The 25,741-nt window shown below is 40.1% G+C and overlaps 1 protein-coding gene across 1 annotated transcript in view; it reads right to left on the bottom strand.

The window, feature by feature from the left end:
* Nucleotides 1-15,933: 15,933 nt before the first annotated feature.
* The window catches only part of DIP-lambda (Dpr-interacting protein lambda), a 1,126,682-nt gene continuing 1,116,874 nt past the window's right edge, over nucleotides 15,934-25,741 (bottom strand). Inside the window, exon 10 of the transcript XR_011605241.1 lies at nucleotides 15,934-16,024. The gene's annotated coding sequence lies outside the window, so the exon portion shown is untranslated. The remainder of the gene's footprint in view (nucleotides 16,025-25,741) is intronic.

Genomic DNA, 25,741 nt, shown 5'->3' with positions numbered 1-25,741 from the left:
CACAAGCAGTAAAAGTAGACTGTATGTATAAAACCAAAATTTGTCATTAATTGAAAAGTTATTCATGTATCATAATCTATATTTATAATCATATAATCTTTTTGTTACTGTTAAGCTACTATCAATACATTTTAAGGAAATTTCATCTCAAAATGCAACTCGAAGAGATAATGTTAATGCGATGCGACGATTTGCGCGCAAAGCTACTAGAACTTAATTTACCCACAGCCGGTAGAAAGCACGTTTTACAGGATCGACTCCTGGCTCACTTTGGTATTCAGGACAATGATGATAACAACGACTCGGATGGAGTTGAATCTGTAGCTACCGCTCTCGATAGTCCAGTGCAGGCAGCGCCTATAAGCCGTTCTTTGTTTACACTTAAAGATGTAGAAGGAAGTGTTTAAAATTTTGCAGGTACAGGTAGTCCAGATATAGATCAGTGGATCCAGGAGTTGGAGGAATGTGCTTTGAATGTGCAGTGGAGTCAGCTTCAACTATTCATTTATTCTAAGCAGTTTCTCAGTGGGGCTGCAAAATCGTTCATTCGCAGTCAGGTTAACATTCGCAACTGGGATTCTCTAAAGGCAGCATTACGTGGCGAATTTGCTGTTAAAATATAATCTGCTGAGGTTCATCGCAAGCTAAATCAACGTGCACAGAGAAAAGGAGAGACACTTCAGGAATATTTGTATGCTTTGATGAAAATAGCCAAACCAGTTAACCTAGACGAAGAGAGTTTGATAGAGTATTTTGTGAAGGGAGTTCCAGATGCTAAGGCAAACAAAATAATGTTGTATCAGGCGAAAACCATAAGGGATTTGAAGGAGCAGATTGAAGTATACAAGAAGGTTCGCGGCTCATACAAAATGCGAATGAAGATTCAGGATAGCCGATTGTGGGATATGGATATATTGCGGGATTTACGAGAGTGGTCCGATAAGTACTTAGCCTCCAAAAGATATACAACAATTTTGGAAAAGTGGCGATTTATTTTTCAACATAATCTTCTTTTAGCTCGATACACTTGACCCAGCGATGCTCTAGCTTCCTTAACCCGTCTGAAAAATACGTTTTCTCGAGGTCTGCAAAATAGGCCTCTGTGGCGGCAACAACATCCTCATTCGACGCAAATTTCTGTCCAGCGAGTGACTTTTTCAAGTTTGGGGCCAAATCTGGAGAATATGGTGGATGGGGTAGCAGCTCGTTGCCCAATTCGACCAATTTGGCCTTGGAGAGGGCGGAAGTGTGAGCCGATGCGTTGTCATGATGGAAGAGCACTTTTTTCTTCGCCAAATGGGACCCTATTTTCTGCAATTCGGCGGCGAATCGGCCCAATAATTCGGCATAGTACAGCCCTGTGACCGTTTTGCCTTTCTCCAGGTAGTCAATGTAGATCACACCTTGTGAATCCCAAAAAACGGTGGCCATCACCTTTCCGGCCGATGGGACAGTCTTCGCCTTCTTCTGAGCAGGTTCGCCGGGTGAAGTCCACTGTTTCGACTGTTCCTTGGTCTCTGGTGTGTACCAGTGGATCCATGTTTCGTCGACGGTCACGAAACGACGCAGAAACTCTTTCGGATTGCGCTTAAACAGCGTCAAACACTGCTCTGAAGTGGTCCCTCGGTTGCGTTGTCCGGAGTGAGCAAACGCGGCACCCATCGCGCCGACAGCTTTCTCATGCCCAAAATTTCGTGCAGGATATGACCCGTTTTTTGACATGCCTACTGTCTCAGCTATCTCGCGTATCTTCAATCGGTTTTGTCACGTTATCCTCCGTGGTAGCCGTTTTCGGGGCACCTGGGAGTAACTCATCGAAAACCGACGTGCGACCACCTTGAAACTCGTTAAAACAATTTTTGACGGTCGCCATCGAAGAAGAAGAGTCACCGTACACAGCATCCAAGCGCTCTTTGATTTCGCTGCGCTATTTCCCTTCCGAAAACAAGAATCGAATCACAGACCGATATTGCTCTTTCTCCATTTTTCTGAAATCCGCGGACACTTCCGATTCCACACGCAGTCAAAACAAAACAAGGTACTATAGTCGAGTACCTCGACTATCAGATACCCGTTACTCAGATAACAAACTTTAAAATAAGTTAGCCGCGCACTTTGTTCTCTCTCCCATGCTCTCATTTCTCGGCTCTGCTTTTGTTTCAGCCAGCGCCAAGAATGAGAAAGCAACACATAAAATAGACAAAAAACATTTATATTTATGTATGCTTGCTAAACATACACAATTTTAAGGCACATTCTGTATTTCAAAATATTTGGTTGAATAGCTTTGTTTGAAAGAATTCTATTTGCCGCGGATATTAGATTGCAATTTTTTACGTCCACACACATGCATAAATACATATGTATGTATGTATGTCGTTTTCTGGCTCTAGTGTCAAGGCTTGTCCTAACTACTTTGGTTTGAGAGCATTGGACTGAAAACGGAAAAGTTTTTTTGGGACAATCTATAGGTATTTATTAAGCTAATACATATTCTTTGAAACAGATAAATAAAGATGTACAGATCTTTAAAGGTTTTTGCCCGTCAATGGGACAAATGGATAAAGGGTTCATTATTCAATAGAATAAGTTAGCCGCGCACTTTGCTCTCTCTGAGCGCCGGCAGGGCTTTTTTCTTTGCCGCTAAGTTCGGCCGGAAACTATTTACATACACACACATACACGAGTAAAAACATTTCGCATTGTCTGGCTCTGACGTCATAGCTTTTTTCTTTGGAGGTTTGTGGGCGTTAGAGTGGGCGTAGCAAAATTTTTTTTTGGTCAATCGATAGGTCGTGACAAGACTAATACATTTCAGTTAAAATTTTCTATCTAGCATCAAAACTGTAGGAGTTACATTTTAGGGCGGTTTGTGGGCGTTAGAGTGGGCGTGGCAGTCTACTGAAACAAACCTGCGCTGCGTAAGAATCTCAGAAATCTGCACGCCAAATCTCAGTAGCCTAGCTATTATAGTTTCCGAGATCTCAGCGTTCATCCGGACAGACAGACCGACAGACGGACATGGCTAGATCGACTCGACTAGTGTCGAAACGCTTCCTTCTGCCTGTTACATACTTTTCGACGAATCTAGTATACCCTTTTACTCTACGAGTAACGGGTATAAATACGTTTGACAAATCCTTTAAATGCCTAAATCAAAATATAATATACAAGAAACACGCTAAAATACTAGTGGATGTTTTAATGAAGCACGAACGCTAATATATAATAACAGAGAAAAACTAAACCAGTCACACTGGTCATTGGCCTTAAAATTATTTCTACGGATAGGATCCAATCTTATTTCTATCAAAGATAAATGCGATTTGGATATATCTATTCCCACTGTCGTCAATACCCCACTGACGGCTGAAACTAATCAACAACTAGAGTCCGATACCGATACTACTGAAAAAACCGATTCAGAAGAACAAGAAAGTATAGACGAGAAAAATATAAGAAAAAGAAAATTGGTTAGAATCTGAATCTAATTGTAGTACTGTTGAGGATAAACCAGTCATAGTACCGGAACAAGAAGAAATGGCTATTACTCCAATTGAATTCCTAAAATTAGCCTGATCACTCATACCAGAGTTTGATGGTAAGGCAGAAAATTTATTAGATTCCTTAAATTTGGTAAGCTCCCTGAAGGAATCGCATGAAGCTCTAGCAGTTAATCTGATCCAGACTAAGCTAAAAGGCCATGGAAGAAGCTTAATAGACCATGAGAATTCAATCTCAGAAATAATAGAGAAACTAAAAAATTAAGTTAAAGGAGAATCAGTAGATGTCGTTTCGGCAAAACTATTAAGTCTCCAACAGTGACATAAAACAGCCAATCAATACGTTCAAGAAGTAGAGAAATTGGCAAAGGCACTAGAACGAGCCTACATAAATGACGGACTGTCCTCAGAATTAGCCACTCAGTACTCGATGACTAAGAACTGTACAATCGATAAGATTAAACTTATCATAGAGGCACATTCAACACATTGGATGATGTCATGTCCAAATTCGTAAAGAGTTGTACAGATGCAACAGGCCAATCAAACACCGTCCTGCTTTACAATAGAAGCAATCATGGAAAGTACTGCGGAAGAGGTGATTTCCGCTCCTATAACAACAATAATAGTAACCGTCGTTACTATAACAATAATAGAGGACGAGGCCAAAATACAGGAAGTTATAGAGGAAATAACTGTAGGATTTGAATCTGGCGGGCTTATTACACGGCACACTCGAAGCGGGTTAAGTTATATGGCAACTCTTAATCAGTTTGCAATCTAAGATCCTCGATAAAGTACTCGATTCTTTTAATGCCGCCGATACCTACACGAGTGAGCGGGGAGTCGTCGTTTAGCGTTCGTGAAGAAAAGAATACAATTCATGTGACAAACAGAACTCTGTAAAATTTAATCTAAGCACTTCTATGTTTAAACTTTATCCCAATAAAACATTGTGAATCTAACGATTCCCACAATTTGGGGGCTCATCCGGGATTGACCCAAACATTAGAGTGCAGAAGTGCGTTTTAACAAACACAACTACAATGATTGCCAAATTTCAAGTCTGGTGAAATGACAATTTGAGACAACTGCGCAGGTAATTTGGCAGTGTGTTTAAAAGACGACGACAAAAACCAGAATTCGGCAGATGCGTGTGTGAAAACGCGCAAGGGAAACGCTTGGAGCCAATAGCGACTACAGTCCAGGAGGTAGTGCATCATAGATCCCCAGAGCGTCGGTCTGAGATCCGGCCAGTCACGGTGAACTGGTAACTTGCAGAGGCTGATCTGTGGAAGGCGTTGGGAGCAGCGATAGACAGAGGCGAGCGGAGCAAGCCAGGAGCGTGAAGCGGGCATTGGAGCAAATGCGGGTTGACGGAATCTGGAGGGCAAGATTTCCAAGAAGAGCAGCACTGAGTTTGGAGTAGCAGATCTTGGTGGAAGGCAACGACGTCAGCGGACAAGCAACGGCAAGAACTTTTCAAGTTGAATAGTCCAGAAGAAAATCCAATTGGCAGGCAAGCAGTCTTGAGAAGCAGTGCATCGAAAGGGGTGGTAATCAGAAAGCTGACCCAATTAAATTGAAAGTCGGTCACAAGCAGTAAAAGTAGACTGTATGTATAAAACCAAAATTTGTCATTAATTGAAAAGTTATTCATGTATCATAATCTATATTTATAATCATATAATCTTTTTGTTACTGTTAAGCTACTATCAATACATTTTAAGGAAATTTCATCTCAAAATGCAACTCGAAGAGATAATGTTAATGCGATGCGACGATTTGCGCGCAAAGCTACTAGAACTTAATTTACCCACAGCCGGTAGAAAGCACGTTTTACAGGATCGACTCCTGGCTCACTTTGGTATTCAGGACAATGATGATAACAACGACTCGGATGGAGTTGAATCTGTAGCTACCGCTCTCGATAGTCCAGTGCAGGCAGCGCCTATAAGCCGTTCTTTGTTTACACTTAAAGATGTAGAAGGAAGTGTTTAAAATTTTGCAGGTACAGGTAGTCCAGATATAGATCAGTGGATCCAGGAGTTGGAGGAATGTGCTTTGAATGTGCAGTGGAGTCAGCTTCAACTATTCATTTATTCTAAGCAGTTTCTCAGTGGGGCTGCAAAATCGTTCATTCGCAGTCAGGTTAACATTCGCAACTGGGATTCTCTAAAGGCAGCATTACGTGGCGAATTTGCTGTTAAAATATAATCTGCTGAGGTTCATCGCAAGCTAAATCAACGTGCACAGAGAAAAGGAGAGACACTTCAGGAATATTTGTATGCTTTGATGGAAATAGCCAAACCAGTTAACCTAGACGAAGAGAGTTTGATAGAGTATTTTGTGAAGGGAGTTCCAGATGCTAAGGCAAACAAAATAATGTTGTATCAGGCGAAAACCATAAGATATTTGAAGGAGCAGATTGAAGTATACAAGAAGGTTCGCGGCTCATACAAAATGCCCTACAAAAATGAAGCGCGTGTAGCTGAGGCAGAAGGATCCAAAAGCTTCGACTCAAAACACGAGTTTGTACGTAAATGCTTTAAGTGCGGGGATCCGTCCCATTTAAAGAAAGATTGCAAGAAGAAGGATAACAATAATTGTTATCGGTGCGGACAGCCAGGTCATCGTGCTGCACAGTGCAAAGTAGAGGTTGAGGTAAAACAGGAGAGCAATGCTAATGCCGTTCACGTGGAGCACGCAACCACTAAGCCAAAAAGCGAGTTTACGGCTTCCGGCCTTGAACTAAAACTTATCAAATCTTCCTACGCTCAATTCAAAGGACTCGTTGACACAGGCGCAGATCTATGCCTAATGCGCAGGAACATTTTCCTCAAGCTGGGCAACGAAACTCTTACCGGAAAAGAAAAGTGTTTGACGGGAATAGGCGAGAGTCAAGTGCTAACTTTTGGGAGCATTGTCATTCCTGTTGAAATAGACAAAATGCACATGGAGGTGGAGTTTCACGTGGTTCCAGATGAGGACATGGGCTTCGACGCAATTTTGGGCAGAACTATCCTGGATATTGTGGACATGAAAGTTACAAAAGAAGGCACTGAGTTTATGCGACGGAATGAATCAAAAAGTAACGAAGATAAACATATCAATTTCGGGTCCGAATTTCTGCAAGACTTTAAGGGCATGTGTGCAGAACAGGCAGCAGTTTCGGGTCACGATGATTTATCCCATTTACATCAGTCACAGCAGTCTGCGGCCAAAAGTATGATTAAAGAGTATGCACCCGAGCGCAACGCAAATGCTCCGGTACAAATGTAAATCATTTTGAAGGATGAAATACCTGTCTATCAGCATCCACGTCGTTTACCTGTCTGTGACCAGAAAACAGTTGACGGTTCAGGACTGGCTTGCAGAGAAAGTCATCCAACCAAGTACCTCAGAATACGCATCGCCGGTAGTTTTGGTGTCCAAGAAAAACGGAAAGAAGGGGCTGTGCTGTGACTACCGAAAACTAAATGAGAAAATTATCCCAGACAATTTTCCGATGGCTCATATGGAGACCGTGCTAGACAAGCTGCAAGGGTCCAAGATATTCACTAATTTGGATCTAACAATCGGCTTCTTCCACGTTCCGATTGAACCAGGCTCTCGAAAGTATACATCATTTGTGACCCAATCTGGACAATTTGAATTCCTTTATGTACCATTTGGCATATCAAATTCACCTGCGGTTTTCACAAGATTTATCATGGCAGTTCTATGGGAGCTCATCGCCACTAAGGTAGTCGTTGTGTACATGGACGATGTAATCATACCCAGTCAAGGCTTTGAAGAAGGACTTGCTAAGTTGAAAGTATGAATTTGGAGAGAAACAACAATTTGCGTTTGAAAAGCTGAAGACTGCTCTTATTAGCGAACCAGTCCTAAAGTTATATAATCCTAACTTACAAACGGAAATCCACACAGACGCGTCCAAGTACGGTTTTGGCGCAATCTTACTGCAGAAGGACCCCGTAGACAGTGCTTTCCATCCAGTCCAATACATGAGCCGAAAGACATCACCGTTCGAGGAAAAGTACGATTTGTATGAACTGGAAGTACTGGCTATTATTGGAGCTCTAGTCAAGTGGCGTGTCTATGTGTTAGGCATAAATTTTACAATCGTAACTGATTGTAACGCGTTCAAAATGACAATGAACAAAAAGGAAGTTCCTCTTCGCGTAGCTCGTTGGGCTTTATACTTGCAGGACTTCAACTACAAGATCGAACATCGCTCAGGGACCCAAATGAAACATGCTGATGCCCTGAGCCGCGTCTCATGTTTCTTTTTGTCAGACTCTATTACTCATCGCTTAACAGAAGCCCAGATTAACGATGATTGGACAAAAGCAGTTCGGAACCTTGTAGAAAAGGATGCATACCAGGACTTCTATATACAGAATGACGTTCTCTTCAAAGATCCGACTCGTGAGCTGCTCGTAGTACCTTCGACTATGGAAAGTGAAATAATTCAGAGCGCGCATAGCCAGGGGCACTTTTCTGCCAGAACGACACAAGATATAATCGAAAGGTCATATTTCATTCCCAAGCTCAAAGATAAAACCGATCGAATCGTCGAGAGTTGCATCAGATGCATTATCGTAAATGCCAAAGCCGGCAAGAAAGAGGGATTTCTAACTTCAATTGACAAAGGCGATTTACCCTTCATTACATACCACATCGACCACGTCGGGCCCATGGAAATGACGACCAAGCGATATAACCACATCCTTGTCATAGTAGACGGATTCTCAAAATATGTCTGGCTCTACCCAACTCGTAGCACTGGTGTAGACGAAGTTCTAAACTGTCTGGATAAGCAAGCCGTACATTTTGGAAATCCTTGCCGCGTAGTGTCCGACAGAGGCACTGCTTTCACATCTCTCGCATTCAAGGAATACTGCGAGTCACACAACATAGCTTATAGCGACAGGTGTACCACGCGGAAATGGCCAAGTCGAAAGACTTCACAAGATCGTCGTACCAATGCTAGCAAAGTTGAGCTATGAAAGTCCATTAGCTTGGTATAAATACGTGGGACGAATTCAGCAAATTATCAACAGCACTGAGCCGAGAAGCACCAAGATTACGCCATTCAAGCTTTTAACTGGAGTTGATATACGATTAGTCGGCTGCCATGAACTGAAGGACTTGATGCAGGAGTTTGCGATAAAAGATCTAGATGAAAAGAGAGAGAAGTTTCGCCAAACAGCCAGGGAGAACATCAAAAAGGTACAAGACGAGAATAAGAAAGCGTTTGATTTGAAGCGGAATCAAGAAAGAGTCTATCAACTCAATGATTTGGTAGCAATCAAAAGAACTCAGTATGGTGTCGGATTAAAGCTTAAGGGGAAATTTTTAGGGCCCTAGAAGATTGTTGCAGTAAAGGATCATGGGCGGTACGAAGTAGAACGTATAGGTGATTCAGAGGGTCCACTTAAAACATCTACGGTTTCCGAGTATATGAAACCTTGGTCAGGTCCATTCGAGGCGAATGAACAGTCAGGAGGGCCGAATGTATGATTTGAATCTGGCGGGCTTATTATACGGCACACTCGAAGCGGGTTAAGTAATATGGCAACTCTTAATCAGTTTGCAATCTAAAATCCTCGATAAAGTACTCGATTCTTTTAATGCCGCCGATACCTACACGAGTGAGCGGGGAGTCGTCGTTTAGCGTTCGTGAAGACAAGAATACAATTCATGTGACAAACAGAACTCTGTAAAATTTAATCTAAGCACTTCTATGTTTAAACTTTATCCCAATAAAACATTGTGAATTTAACGATTCCCACATAATCACCGAAATAGAGGTTATAATTATAACAATAATAACAACAACAATGTTAGGGTAGCCCAAAACGTTTCGGGAAACTCCCAACAAGCTTTAAATACCCAACAATAGGAACCACAAAAATTCTCACAATCAATCTCAGCCAAAATATATTCGTAACTTTCAAAAATGTCGCAACCGTAAAAGAACTTGTGTTTTTAATAGACACTGGTGCAGACATTTCGATACTCAAAGAAAATTCAGATGTTTTTCCTGACATTCAATCCGAATACGTAATAAACTTACAAGGAATCAGTCAACATTTACAATTCGCCATTTCCTGTGTCTGAATATTAGGAATCGACTTTATCAAAAAACACAACTGTCAGTTAGACTTCAAGCCATCCGAAGACTGGCTAATAATTATACGAAATAACTTAAAATTCGCAACTTATGTTCCAATAACATACAGTTCTGGCCATAACTCCATAATTCTGCCAGCAAGATCCCAAGTTGTCCGAAAAATTAAAATAGATTCAATAGCAGACAGTGTATTGATTCCAAACCAAGAAATTGAGCATGGTATATACGTAGCAAATACCATAGCATCCCCTGAAAATGCATTCATTAGACATCTTAACACAACACATACAGATAAAGTAGTCAGCATTAATAAATTAAACTATGAATCTCTTTCGAACTACGACTTAGTTCAATCAAACAAAAAAAATAGAGAAAAGTCTGTATTATCTCAACTTTTCCTCCACAATTCCGGACACAACTGTCAACCCTATGAACACAATATAGCGATGTATTCGGATTGGAAACCGAATCGTTGAGTACAAATAATTTCTATAAACAAAACTGAGATTGAAGGATGAAGAACCGGTTTATATCAAGAACTACAGAAGTCCCCACAATCAAAAAGACGAAATTCAAGCCCAGGTGCAAAAATTAATAAATCATAAAATTGTGGAACCATCTGTATTTGCATATAACAGCCCACTCTTATTAGTTCCGAAAAAGTCCATCCCGGGCTCAGATAAAAAGAAATTGACTATCGTTAGATGAATAAATAACTAATGTCTGATAAGTTCCCCCTACCTAGAATTGATGACATTTTAGACCAACTAGGTAGAGCAAAATATTTATCATGTCTCGACTTAATGTCAGGCTTTGACCAAATCGAGCTTGATAAAAGCTCTAAAGATGTAACGTCCTTCTCAACAATCAAAGGCTCGTATCGCTTCACGCGATTACCATTCGGCTTAATAATAGTGCCAAACTATTTTCACAAATGATGACTATAGCATTCTCTGGACTAGATCCTTCTCAAGCATTCCTTTACATGGATGATCGAATAGTCATTGGTTGTTCCGAAAAACATATGCTTAAAAACTTAACCGATGTTTTTTTTTGAGAAATGTAGGATATACAACCTCAAGTAACATCCTGAAAAATGCTAATTTTTCATGCATGAAGTCACTTTTCTAGGACATAAATGCACTGATAAAGGAATCTTGCCCGACGACAAAAAATACGACGTCATTAAAAATTATCTAATCCCACACGGTGCGGACAGCGCTAGAAGATTTGTTGCAGACGTTGTACTAAAAACTTTGCCGACTATTCTCGTCACATGTTATAAGTTATGCAAAAATGTAAAATTTGAATGGACAGCTGACTGCCAGCATGCCAACAACATAATAACAGATTCTAGTAAGCAAGCTTGTGGAGCAGTTTAAACTCAAAACAAAAATGGACTCCAACTCCCAGTTGCATACGCATCAAGATCGTTTTCAAAAGGTGAAAGTAACAAAAGTACAACGGAACAAGAACTTACAGCAATTCATTGGGCAATAACACACTTCAGACCATATATTTATGCTAGACACTTTACTTTCAAAACAGATCAAAGACCACTTACGTACCTATTTTCCGTGATAAATCCGTGTTCCAAGCTCACGCGAATAAGGCTTGCATTAGAAGAGTACAACTTCACTGTAGAGTATCTAAAGGGTAAACACAATTACGTAGCAGATGCGTTATGAAGAATAACCATCGAAGAGCTGAAAGACATTACCAGAAATATAAATAAAGTCACTTCAAGATATCAAAGTAGACAGAAATCCTGCGCAGGAGAAAAAGAAATAGAGTTGCCAAGGCAATCTATAGAAAAAGCTTCAAAGCCCAACGTATACGGAGTCATCAATTATGACGAAGTACGTAAAGTAGTGACCTTGCAATGATAATAATACGACCTATTTCTTCAAGCATGGAAAAAAAATTACTGCAAGATATAATGTTAGCGATTTATTTACCAATGATATTCTTGTCTTAGGTCAGTTCTTCCAAAGGCTTGAACTGCAAGCCGGTATATATAAAATCAGCCAACTAAAAGTGGCAGCGTGGAAAAAGATCTTTGAACAAGTTTCAATAGATGATTTAAAAAAAATGGGCAATAAGAAACTGAAATCATTGAGAGTAGCGCTACTCAACCCGGTGACCGTATAATGATAAAGATAAAGAAGCTATACTGTCTACATTTCACAAGGATCCAGTACAAGGAGGTCACACTGGCATGACTAAAACCTTGGCCAAGGTCAAAAGATATTATTATAAGTACATAAGAAAAGGTCAAAAATGCCAAAAATCAAAAGTGACAAAACAAACAAAGACTCCTATGACAAAAGGGTAAAAGGGTATACTAGATTCGTCGAAAAGTATGTAACAGGCAGAAGGAAGCGTTTCCGACCCCATAAAGTATATATATTCTTGATCAGGATCCCTAGCCGAGTCGATCTATCCATGTCCGTCTGTCCGTCTGTCTGTCTGTCCGGATGAACGCTGAGATCTCGGAAACTATAATAGCTAGGCTATTGAGATTTGGCGTACAGATTCCTGAGCTTCTTACGCAGCGCAGGTTTGTTTGTCAGCAGAGTGCCACGCCCACTCTAACGCCCACAAACCGCCCAAAACTGTGGCTCCTACAGTTTTGATGCTAGAATAAAAATGTTTATTGAAATGTATTGTTCTAATCAATACCTAAAAACAAGTTTGCCACGCCCACTATAACGCCCACAAACCGAACAAACTTGTGAAGCCCACAATTTTCATGCTAGATAAAAAATGTTATCTGAAATGTATTGGTCTCGTCAATACGTATCGATTGATCCAAAAAAAATTGGCCACGCCCACTCTAACGCCCATAACGCTTAAATCTGTCTACCGCCGGTAGGTGGCGCTTTTTTGTCTCGCTTTGCTGCTTGCATATCTCCATTTAGCTGAGTAACGGGTATCTGATAGTCGAGGTACTCGACCATAGCGTTCTTCCTTGTTTTATATATATATTTTTATATACAAATCAAAATACTATGAAAATAACTTCATTTAATTACGATATTTTTCTAAAGGAGGGAGATGTAGTATGTTCACATATCGAATGCGCACTGTACTCAGTGTTATGCATTAATATTATTACCAATACATTGTAGCACTTGGCCATAATATGTAAGCCACAAATACAAGTGCTAAACAGTTCTTCAAGTGCCCGGTAATATGTTCGCCGTTGAGTGCACTGGGACCGGGCAGTGCTGATTCTGCATATTTGACATGCTAGCTCAATAAGAATTCATTGAATAAAGAGAACTCTAATAAAAAGGTTGGCGTACAATCTTTTTGGGACAACATATAACAATACACCGATGGCTGGTTCGTCTTTCATACCACTACCTCGTTTCATGTGCGTACTATATAAAGTGTGCTTTTGATTCTAAACTAGATAAAATTGTTTTAGAAACAGTAAAAAATTCTGGAATAAGTTTTGTAAATTCCTTGATAAAAAATTGAAGTAAATTGAGTGATGAGTACTACCATAAAATAGTTCCTATGAGAATGACTTTGGATGACCAGAAAATATTTAATAATTTATTGAATTGTTCTATTTGTCAGACAGTTTTAGGGACTGATAGGGTTAGAGATCATTGTCATTTCACAGGTCGCTTAAGAGGTGCAGACCATTCTAAATGTAACTTGGATTATAAAGTTAACAAATTCATTCCAGTTTTTGTTTATAATTTATCGAAATACGACTGTCATTTATTTATTCAAGAGTTGTTAAAGATTCCCGGTGAAATTTCCGTAATACCAACAAATAAGGAAAACTATATTTCTGCCTCAAAAAAATTAAATGCTTAAGTTGAAATAGTTTTTAAATTCGTTTTCTCGATACATATAGATTTATGCCATCAAGTTTAGATACCCTAGCATTTAATTTAGTTGATGATCAATTGAATACTGTAAAGTTATTATACCCGTTACTCGTAGAGTAAAAGGGTATACTAGATTCGTCGGAAAGTATGTAACAGGCAGAAGGAAGCGTTTCCGACCCCATAAAGTATATATATTCTTGATCAGGATCACTAGCCGAGTCGATCTAGCCATGTCCGTCTGTCCGTCTGTCCGTCTGTCCGTCTGTCCGTCTGTCTGTCCGGATGAACGCTGAGATCTCGGAAACTATGGGAGCTAGGCTATTGAGATTTGGCGTGCAGATTCCTGAGCTTCTTACGCAGCGCAAGTTTGTTTCAGTACAGTGCCACGCCCACTCTAACGCCCACAATCCGCCCAAAACTGTGGCTCCTACAGTTTTGATGCTAGACTAAAAATTTTAACTGAAATGTAATGTTCTTATCAATACCTATCGATTGACCCAAAAAAAAGTTTGCCACGCCCACCCTAACGCCCATAAACCGCCCACAAACTTCAAAAAATCGTAATTATGAACGTGGATATCTCGGAAACTATCAAAGATAGAGAATTAAGATTTCAGATTTAGATTCCGTAGCCTTATACGCAGCGCAAGTTTGTCACGCGAATATGCCACGCCCACTCTAACGCCCACAAGCCGCCCAAGTCTGTGACGCCCACAATTTTCATGCTAGATAAAAATTGTAACTGAAATGTGTTGGTCTCGTCAATACCTATCGATTGATCCAAAAAAAAAATTGCCACGCCCACTCTAACGCCCATAACGTTTAAATCTGTCTATCGCCGTTGCGTGGCGCATTTTAATCTCGCTTTGCTGCTTGCATATCTCCATTTCCCTTTGGTCCCTTTAGCTGAGTAACGGGTATCTGATAGTCGAGGTACTCGACTATAGCGTTCTTCCTTGTTTTTTAGTAATGATATTGAATTTCAACTAATGCGTAAGACGGGTATATTTATACCCGTTACTCGTAGAGTAAAAGGGTATACTAGATTCGTCGGAAAGTATGTAACAGGCAGAAGGAAGCGTTTCCGACCCCATAAAGTATATATATTCTTGATCAGGATCACTAGCCGAGTCGATCTAGCCATGTCCGTCTGTCCGTCTGTCCGTCTGTCTGTCCGGATGAACGCTGAGATCTCGGAAACTATGGGAGCTAGGCTATTGAGATTTGGCGTGCAGATTCCTGAGCTTCTTACGCAGCGCAAGTTTGTTTCAGTACAGTGCCACGCCCACTCTAACGCCCACAATCCGCCCAAAACTGTGGCTCCTACAGTTTTGATGCTAGACTAAAAATTTTAACTGAAATGTAATGTTCTTATCAATACCTATCGATTGACCCAAAAAAAAGTTTGCCACGCCCACCCTAACGCCCATAAACCGCCCACAAACTTCAAAAAATCGTAATTATGAACGTGGATATCTCGGAAACTATCAAAGATAGAGAATTAAGATTTCAGATTTAGATTCCGTAGCCTTATACGCAGCGCAAGTTTGTCACGCGAATATGCCACGCCCACTCTAACGCCCACAAGCCGCCCAAGTCTGTGACGCCCACAATTTTCATGCTAGATAAAAATTGTAACTGAAATGTGTTGGTCTCGTCAATACCTATCGATTGATCCAAAAAAAAAATTGCCACGCCCACTCTAACGCCCATAACGTTTAAATCTGTCTATCGCCGTTGCGTGGCGCATTTTAATCTCGCTTTGCTGCTTGCATATCTCCATTTCCCTTTGGTCCCTTTAGCTGAGTAACGGGTATCTGATAGTCGAGGTACTCGACTATAGCGTTCTTCCTTGTTTCCTATGAATATTTAGATTCCGCTAGTAGACTCGAGGAAACTTCCCTCCCACCAAGGGAAGCATTCTATAGTAAATTAACGGAAAGGGTATGCTCTCAGGAAGATTATGATCAAGCTCTTAAAGTTTGGTCGCATTTTTCATGTTCCACTCTTAAAGATTATTTAGAATTGTATTTGAAAACTGATGTATTCCTTTTAACCGACATTTTTAAAAACTTCCAAAAATTTGTATGGAAATTTATTCACTTGACCCAGTTCAGTATTTTACGACTCCAGGTCTTTCTTGGGAGGCAATGTTAAAAACTACAAATATTAAACTTGAATTGCTGAAATATATAATTATGTATAGATGTATGTATGTATAGAGAGTAGAATTCGAGGTGGTTTACTTCAATGTTGTCATAGATACACAAAAGAAAATAATAAATATCTGTCAGATTATGATTCCTCGAAGAAGTCTTCATTTTTAATTTATGTGGATGCGAATAACTTATGGTTGACAACTGGTAGACAACTTTAATATTCATAATATTCCAAATGATAGCAAATACGGCTATTTTTTGGAAGTTGACTTAATATATCCATACCGTTTACATGATCTTCATAATGATCTTCCATTTTGTCCGTCAAATTGTCTGGCCTCAAAAGATGATAAGGTAAAAAAATTAGTTGCTGACCTGGAAAATAAAAATAAATTATGTAATATATTATCGGAATTTGCAACAATGTATACTGAATTGCTTATTATTGAAAAATATCCATAGAGGTGTTCAGATCTTACAAAAGTCTTGGTTAAAGAAGTACATTGATCTAAATACTTTACATGGGCAAAATGCAAAAAATAAATTTGAAAAAGATTTTTTTTATTAATGAAAAATTCTGTTTACGGAAAAACAATGGAAGATCCCGAGCGCAGGGTCGATATTAGGATTGTTAGTACATGGGAAGCTCCGGATAGCACCAAGACTGGGCGAAAAGCACATTGTGCCAAAACGTTAATTTCAAAATCCCATTTTCATAGTGCAACTAAAATGAATGATAATTTTTATGCAATATAATAAGCCAATGTATTTAGAATTTGCAGTATTAGACTTATCGAAATGGAAAATGTATGATTTTCACTATCAATATATGAAACCCCAGCCACTTAACCAAAACTTTATTTCCTTTTCGTTTGTATTCGTATGTATTCTTCACCTTTCTAATTTTAAAGATTTCAGTTGTATAGTTGGGTGTATACCCTTTCTCAAAGACATGTTTATATTTACTGATACGAACGTGGTCCCCCTTACGGAATTTACTTGCAACAAATATTTTCAGGTGATTATACGATGTTTGTAATATTTGTTTTTCATTGGAAGAATTGACTTTACTTGGACTCATTTTTATTGTTCTATGCACTCAATTATTATATTTATTAATTGATTGCTTCTATCCACTTATATTTTCCATTGAAACTAAACTCACGCCTCATTAATTCTTTAAGAGATATATTAAAACGTTCAACTATTGATGCTTTTAAAGAACTGAAAGTTGAATAATGATTTATCCTATAACATTTCTTTAATACCTTAAATTTAGAACTAAAGAATTCAGTGCCATCATCAGTTTGCAGGTTTCTTGGTGTTCCATGACCCGATTTAAATATTCTCTCCATGGCTTATTTTCTCAGCCCAAGCATATTTCGAAAATGTGTCTATAACAGTCGACAAGTATCGGTACCCTTCACTAGATTTTGAAAATGGCTCCCATTTCAACCAAATCTGCTTGTCAGAGGTTTTTTCGGTAATGGTATCGGTTTTTTTTACATATTTAAATATATAGTCCTCAATGGTTTTAATCTATTCCAGAATTTTGTCAAAAATTTGGTCAGCGCTGTATGCCCTCTTCTTATGCAATTCAATTTTATTTTCTATGCTTCACTTTTTGTGAGTCGACGATTAATATTTTGAGTTATAATTTTTCTTAAATCTTCTCCCAACTTTCCGAGGATCTCATCAGTATATTTTTTCGTTGCTAGATGTTGTCTAAAGGTTTAGTTGCGTTTTTTTTACGTTTATTTTGAGCATTTAGATTACCGTCCTCATCGATGAATAGTCCCTCAGTAGACTTAGCACGTCTTTTCAAATTTTCTGATCTGATCAGCGCTGTCTGCCCTCTTATTATTCAATTCAATTTTATTTTCTAAGCTTGAAATTTTTGTGAGTCGACGATTAACATTTTGAGTTATAATTTTTCCTAAATCTTCTCCCAACTTTCCGAGGATCTCATCAGTAGATCATTGTTGTCTAAAGGCTTAGATCCGTTTTTGATACGTTTATTTTGAGCATTTAGATTACCGTCCTCATCGATGAATAATCCCTCAGTAGAATTAACACGTCTTTTCAAATTTTCTGATCGTTCCCTATCAACAGAAAAATGTCCAAACTTGTCGACAGACATGATGTTTATAAATGTAAAACATATTTGTCCTTCCTATTTATACTCATTAATATATAATCATTTCTTCACGCCATTCCTCTAGTATTGAAAAAATTTCGTTATTGTGGCTCCCGCTCCTTTTGATGCTACTAAAATTTCCAATCGTTCGACTAACTCATTTACCTCATTCCAATATACATAGTTTGGATTTGATTTCTGAAGAGTCATGTAACCAAAGCCTGTTTTTGAGCGAAGTGGAGTAGACGTTGTAGGACTGAAATCTTTGTCTATCAACTTCTTAATAATATGGCTATATTTGTATGCTCGTGTACCCTTGATTCTGTTATTAGGTTTAAAGCCTATACTAGATTCGTCGGAAAGTATGTAACAAGCAGAAGGAAGGGTTTTCGACCCCATAAAGTATATATATTCTTGATCAGGATCATTAGCCGAGTCGATCTAGCCATGTCCGACTGTTGGTCTGTCCGTCTGTCTGTCTGTCCGGATGAACGCTGAGATCTCGAAAACTATAAGAGCTAGGCTAGTGGGACTTGGCATGCGGATTCCTGAGCGCAGCGTACGTTTGTTTCAGCAGCGTGCCACGCCCACTCGAATGCCCACAAATAAAAATGTTAACTGAAATAAATTGTTCTCATCAATACCTATCGATTGACCACTTCAATGCCCACAAACTTCAAAAAATCGTAAATATGAACGCGGATATCTCGGAAACTATCAAAGATAGAAATTTGGGATCTCAGATTTAGATTCCGTAGTTTTGAGCGCAGTGCAAGTTTGTCACGCAAATATGCCACGCCCATTCTAACGCCCACAAACCACCCAAGTATTTAGAGCCCACAATTTTAATGCTAGATATAAAACTGAAATGTATTAGTCTTATCAATAGCTTTCGATTGATCCAAAAAAAACGTTTGCCACGCCTACTCTAACTCCCACAAGCCGCCCAAACCTGTAGCGTCTACAATTTTCATGCTACAAAATAAAGTTTACCTTTTTTTTTTTTAAATGCTTTGCTATTTATTTATTGAATCTTTTCCCTTTGGATACTAACAATAAGTGTATCAAATTTTAGACTAATTAATCTAACTCACAGTCATATGACTGATGTTGTGCTTAAGGGGCCCGAAAGTTATAGCTGGCTTGGCAGGTCGTTGCGTTGTAGACGGGATCGGCTGGAAACCCAAGTCAAGCCTCTTGCGAGGCGATTGGGGTGCACAGAGAGTTTTTCGTTGTAGGACGCTTTTTGTTTGTCTATTTCATCTTTTACGATAAGAATGCTTAGGTCCCTGTGGATGTTTTGGTTGCGAATATACCATGGTGCCCCAGTGATAGTTCGCAGGATTTTCGATTGAACGCGCTGTATAATGTCTATGTTGCTTCTGCTGGCGTTCCCCCATAGCTGGGAGCCATATGTCCAGATGGGCTTGAGAGTGGAGTTGTAGAGCAAAACCTTGTAGTCCAGACGCAGGGGCGAACGAGCGTTAAGAATCCAGTGGAAGCTGCTGGCCTTTAGTTTTAGATGTACATTCTTGCGTTCGATGTGTCTTCTCCAGGTTAGTCGTCTGTCAAGGTGGACGCCGAGATACGTTACATCGTTGACTTGGGGAACCTGCGTATTATTCAATAACAGTGGAGGGCATGTTTGCCTGTTGAGAGTAAACGTTATGTGTTTACATTTTTGTTTATTTATTTTAATCCGCCAATCAGATAGCCACCTCTCTACTACGAGGAGATGGTTTGCTAGCTGTGTTGTGGCTCGGCATGGGCACCTCGAGCGACTTAAAATTGCGGTGTCGTCAGCGAACGTAGATGTTGTTAGCTGCTCGTTTGTGGGAATATCCGCTGTGTATAGGAGGAACAGAGTAGGCCCTAGCGCGCTTCCTTGCGGGACTCCAGCTTTGATAATGTAGTCGTCGGATATTGTTGTATTGCACCTTAGACACGACTCAAGAAGCTTGTGAGTCTAATCAGGTAAGTGTGTTTTGATTTTGCGCATGAGGCCATCTAGCCATACTCGATCGAAGGCTTGAGATACTTCGAGGAATATTGCGCTGCAGTATTCCCGATGCTCAAAGGCTGTGCGTATTTCTGATGTTATTCTGTTAACTTGTTCGATTGTTCCATGGTTTTGACGAAATCCAAATTGATGAGCAGGGATAACATTGTGTTCTTCTAGATATGGTGTTATGCGAGTTAGAAGGCATTTTTCGAACAGCTTAGGATGACGGAATTGTGTGGTCTTTTCCGGGCTTCGGTATCATAATGATAATAGATTTTTTCCATTTTTTCGGATAGTAGCCGAGAGTTATAGTCCCATTGAAGAGCTTACAAAAACCCTCAATGGCAGAGTTTGGAAGTTCAATTAACATTTTTGGGGTTATTTGGTCACCGCCAGGGGCCTTTTTCGGTTTTAGTTCCCCAATGACTTTCGCGATCTCCTTTGGCTGAAACAATGGTGGTAGGGAAATAGATTCAGATTCGATTTGTGGTAGGAAAAATGAACCAGTGGCAAAGTCCGGCTGGAAGACCTGAGATGTAAAGCAAAAGTTTCGGCTCTATCTTCGTCGCTGCGGACTCAGCTGCCAGATGAATTTCTTATCGGAGTGACTGTTTCGATTGGTGAACTCAAATTTGGGTGAGCCCTCCACAGAGGATGTTTTGTACTGGTTGGCGAAAGTTTTTTAATGTACCGCAGCTGTGCATTTTCCGTTTTAGAGCTGTTCTTAAGAGCTCGATTTAGTGTGCGAGTCGCTGCCTTAAGACGTTGTTTTGATGACGGCGATCTGTTGGTTTGCCAGGCGCAGGCGCCTCCTTTCTAGGACTAGCTGTTTAATTTGCAGATTTGTTTTGAAGTGGTTGGTTTCCACGTCCCTGCCTTGTGGTGTTGAGATAGTGGCTGCCTCCACGAATACTTCTTCAAGAGCATCGGTAAAGCAGTCGATGTCCGCTTCGATGTTGAAGTGAGGGGTTAGTTGGATGTGTGAGCTTACATACTTTTTATATTTTAACCAGTTGGTTCTGTGCGACGTCAGCTTGAGGGATGATCTGTAGTTTTTGTGCTTTGAAGAAGAGTTATTAGCACTGGCGAATGGTCTGACGACAGGTCTGAAAGCGCTTTGGCGCTTATTGCGGGGAATGCACCGCAAAGTCTATTAGGTCTGGAACTTTCCTGGGGTCTGTTGGCCAGGCGTGATCCCCAGTGCGTGTGTTTGGCATTATAGTCCCCTGCAGCTATAAAGCGGTCTCCAAGCAAGTTGTAGAAGTCCATGAATTGTCCTTCAGAAATTGTAAAGTGAGGCGGACAGTAGACAGCGGCTATGGTGAGGTTTCCGTTGCCTGACTGCACTTTGATGAAAGTGGTGCTTGATGCTTCCCTGATTAGGATGCCGGTTCGGCCGTGGGCCTTACCATCTGGATGGTCTGTGCGGTAGAAAGTTGAAGTTGTATTTGTTTGTGAGGTGCGTCTCTACCAGTAGCATAATGTCGATATGATTATCATTCAGGATCTGTGTTACTTCAAGGTTGTGCCGTGAAACGTCATTGGCCATCGATTATTTGGACTGCTTAGCTGCAAGCAGCTGTAACACCATGTTCTGGTTTTTAACCAGTGTTTGCATAGTCGTTTTTATGAATGACATAAATTCCACCATACTTTGGTGCATGGTGACCATCATAGGTTCCAGAGGGCTTTGTGACTGTACGTGGATCTGCTGACCGTTTCCTAGATTAGACTGGAGTGGGTTTTCCGTCCCTGATCGAAGGGCATCGGCGTATGATCAACTTGCAGCCGTGCCGAAAAATTCTTCCGGCGTCGTACGCGAGTAAGTGTACGCATTTCGGGTATTCTGATGACGCGTTGCTGTCACTTTTCGCAAGCGGTCCTACATCTCCTTGTCGACCGGACAGCCTCTGTAGTTTGCCGTGTGGTTACCTTGGCAGTTAACGCATTTTTTCTTTTAGGGGTCTTCATTGTTGGCAGGGCAGTTAGCCGAATTGTGGAAGTCTCCACAAGCTACACAGACTGATCGAAGTGAACAGTATGCCCTGGTGTGTCCATACTCCTGACAATTTGTGCATTGCACTGGGCCGTTCCTTTTATGTGGCTCTTCCACGTTGATTCTTCGGTGCAATAAGTATTGCAGGTTATAAATGGGGTGCACTTCATTTTTCTTAAAGACTCTGCTGTCTGGCTCCAGCTCGACCCTGAAGAGTGGTTGCGGCTCTATTTTCCTGTTTATAATGTTACTGACGTTCCTTGCAGAAAACCCTTTTTCCTTGAGAGCATCGATAACTTCCTTGGCGGATTCGAAATAACAGTCGTAGCAGTGGTTGTCGTTGGTTTTTTTTGCCGTAGCTGTAGTTGTTGCTGACAAATTTAGTGCGGATGCAGAAGTTTTACCGTTGCATGTTGTTGGTGCGCAAGGGTTCGAAACTGATGGTGGGGGGGTTTTGCATTGTGGACTCCACGCCGTTGGAGTAGGGGTAGCCGTAAGTAAGCATGGTGAGCAAGATCGTGCTCTTTGGCTATCGACCGACAGTAGGGTCGTTTTTTGCACTTCGCTATCACGCGTTGAGACATACGAAAACTAACCGTCTCTTTGGCTCGCGGAGCTGAGTCGCTCTTTATTCTGTTCGTAGCTCATTGAGCTTTTATTAGCGTGGCACTTATTTATTATTATAAGATGAAAAAATGTATGTGCTAGTTAAAGTCATTACACCGTTTTTGTGTTGAAACCCAAATTTATTTGGGTTTTAGCGTCTTTTCGCTTATTTGAAATTAGCCAGTTTAGTTTTTGTGTTTTGTTTGCATTTAATTTATCAACTTTCTTGCACTTTCCGCGGAGCTCGCACACTCTCTTCAGCGGTCGCGAAATTTACAATTTTCATGCTAGAAAATAAAGTTTAACTGAAATGTATTAGTCTCGTCAATACCTATCGATTGACCCAACATAACCATATATTGAGATCGCGGGTAGATGGCGCATTTCAATCTCGCTTTGCTGCTTGCATACCTCCATTTCTTTGTGGTCCCTTTAGCTGAATAACGGGCATCTAATAGTCGAGGTACTCGAATATAGCGTTCTTCCTTGTTTTTTGTTAAGAATGATCAACAATTTTGTCCTCTAGACGACATTCGATGTGAAGTAAAATCGTATACCGTGAATTTGAACGCGTGCACTTTTTACGCTATACAGAGTTCACACATACACGTACCCAAACATTGATTTTTAACCCCCCAAATGTAAATTAACCATTTAAATATATCGGCTTTGACTCCACATCTTCTACGAAAGAAAGTAGAAAAGCGAGGCACAGGTGTCCACAGTTGTATGTATCAAAGTCTTGAACTCTATCGTAATTGTATTGTATTCTATGTCCCAAGTATTTCACAACATCTCTAGGTGGCTGAAGATTTCCAAAACTATCGAAATAATGTACACATATTATTTTTATTTTTATTACATGCAACCCAATGTGTACCACTTGATCGTGAATTTTCGAATGTATAATGACGATATTTGATAGTGGTCTATTGGGTAGCAGAAAAATTAGTTTTTTAGTTTAATTTCTTTCCCCTTACTATAGGGCTTAAGAAAGAAACCATAACCCTTTCTATAGGGTTTGCGATATAATCCTTCTCCTATAGCAACACTTTAAGTTTTCCTGTTGTGACGTTTCTTCTCCTCCATATCTTCTTTAGCCATTCTCGCATTGTTAATTGTTTTTGCAATTGCTGCACTACCACTTGCTAAACTACCAAGAGCCCTGAAGGCTGTCAATATCGGCACGATTGGTAGAGGACCTCCAATTTTGGGTACATTAATTACACGAGGTACTTTAACATTTTTCATTGATTGATGAATTGATTTACGTGCAACTTTAATTGCACTCATAATGTCTAATGGTTTTTGTTTTTTTAATGTCTTCGTAGCAACATTAATAACAGTCGAAAGGTTTGTCTTCTTCATTTTATTCTTCATTATCTTTTTCCTACCTTTCTTTTCCGTTTTATTCAATCCCATACCGAATTTTTTTTGTCTTTCATTATATTTATAACAAAGTAATCTGCTGCTTTTTCACAAAGAGTGTTATCTGGTGCCTTGATACGCGACCAGGCTTTGTCAATTAATATAGAGTCAGCCCTATGTCGTTCACTCAATGCCTTGTTTTGAGAATATGCAATATCGTGCTCTTTGCATGCTTCATCCAATGGGTTTATTCCTTGATCACCGCGTTGCAACCGTTTCTGTAACTTTCTAACGAGAACAAGGAAGAACGCTATAGTCGAGTACCTCGACTATCAGATACCCGTTACTCAGCTAAAGGGACCAAAGGGAAATGGAGATATGCAAGCAGCAAAGCGAGATTAAAATGCGCCACGCAACGGCGATAGACAGATTTAAACGTTATGGGCGTTAGAGTGGGCGTGGCAATTTTTTTTTGGATCAATCGATAGGTATTGACGAGACCAACACATTTCAGTTACAATTTTTATCTAGCATGAAAATTGTGGGCGTCACAGACTTGGGCGGCTTGTGGGCGTTAGAGTGGGCGTGGCATATTCGCGTGACAAACTTGCGCTGCGTATAAGGCTACGGAATCTAAATCTGAAATCTTAATTCTCTATCTTTGATAGTTTCCGAGATATCCACGTTCATAATTACGATTTTTTGAAGTTTGTGGGCGGTTTATGGGCGTTAGGGTGGGCGTGGCAAACTTTTTTTTGGGTCAATCGATAGGTATTGATAAGAACATTACATTTCAGTTAAAATTTTTAGTCTAGCATCAAAACTGTAGGAGCCACAGTTTTGGGCGGATTGTGGGCGTTAGAGTGGGCGTGGCACTGTACTGAAACAAACTTGCGCTGCGTAAGAAGCTCAGGAATCTGCACGCCAAATCTCAATAGCCTAGCTCCCATAGTTTCCGAGATCTCAGCGTTCATCCGGACAGACAGACGGACAGACGGACAGACGGACATGGCTAGATCGACTCGGCTAGTGATCCTGATCAAGAATATATATACTTTATGGGGTCGGAAACGCTTCCTTCTGCCTGTTACATACTTTCCGACGAATCTAGTATACCCTTTTACTCTACGAGTAACGGGTATAAAAATATACCGAACACAATAAGGGCTCAAATTGTTGGGCTTTCGAATTTTGGTAAAACTAATATTATGTCAAGTTTAATAGAGAGTCCTAATGGACTAAAATTCGAAAATATTTATATATTTTCAAAAAGTTTATATCAATCTAAATATGAGTACTTGGAGAAATTAATCAAACCAATTTATTTATTTATTTAACAAATTAAGATTATCATACAATGTTAAACTTAATACTAAATTTCCGAGCACTGGCTGCGGAGGCCTTCGACTCTGACTGTAACTAATCTGCTGTGTTTTAATCTGTACATGCGGTTTTTTATGGGCTTAGTTTGTTATTATATTGCTAGCTTTGATTTAGTTATAGACTCGTACATTTTTAAAATCGAGGATTTGGGAAGGGGGCTGTGTGCCGATCAGGTGGGCTCTAATACCTCTAAATTGTCTAAAAGGTGGTCGGTGTTTGGGATTCCTCCGTATAAACTGCATATCGGATTGTTGATGCCTTTTAATAGGTGTTCGTGTGTGTGTTTAGTGTGTCCTATACGGAGCCGGATAAAGGTACTGCACTGTTGTCTCCCGATTGCCGCTGGGAGAGGTGTTTTTGTACATGTGGGATTAAATTTGCAGTATCCTGCATTCCTCCATCTTTTGGTTTTCCAAGTTGCGATCTATTAGCTTGTGTACGTCCTTGCTGTTTATTGGAGTGAAAACGAATGTTGGTGAGAGGCCAATGTTGTGGGCTGCCTGGTCCGCGTCTTCGTTACCCTTTATGCCGTGATGGCTTGGGACCCAAAAGAGTGTTATTTTTTTCGATGTTCTTTTCTTAATCTTTGTATCTCTCTTA

Source organism: Drosophila suzukii, assembly GCF_043229965.1.
Source record: "Drosophila suzukii chromosome 2 unlocalized genomic scaffold, CBGP_Dsuzu_IsoJpt1.0 scf_2c, whole genome shotgun sequence".
Classification (NCBI taxonomy): domain Eukaryota; kingdom Metazoa; phylum Arthropoda; class Insecta; order Diptera; family Drosophilidae; genus Drosophila; species Drosophila suzukii.
The sequence above is the reverse complement of the archived record's forward strand: the minus strand, read 5'-3'. Positions and strand labels throughout refer to the sequence as shown.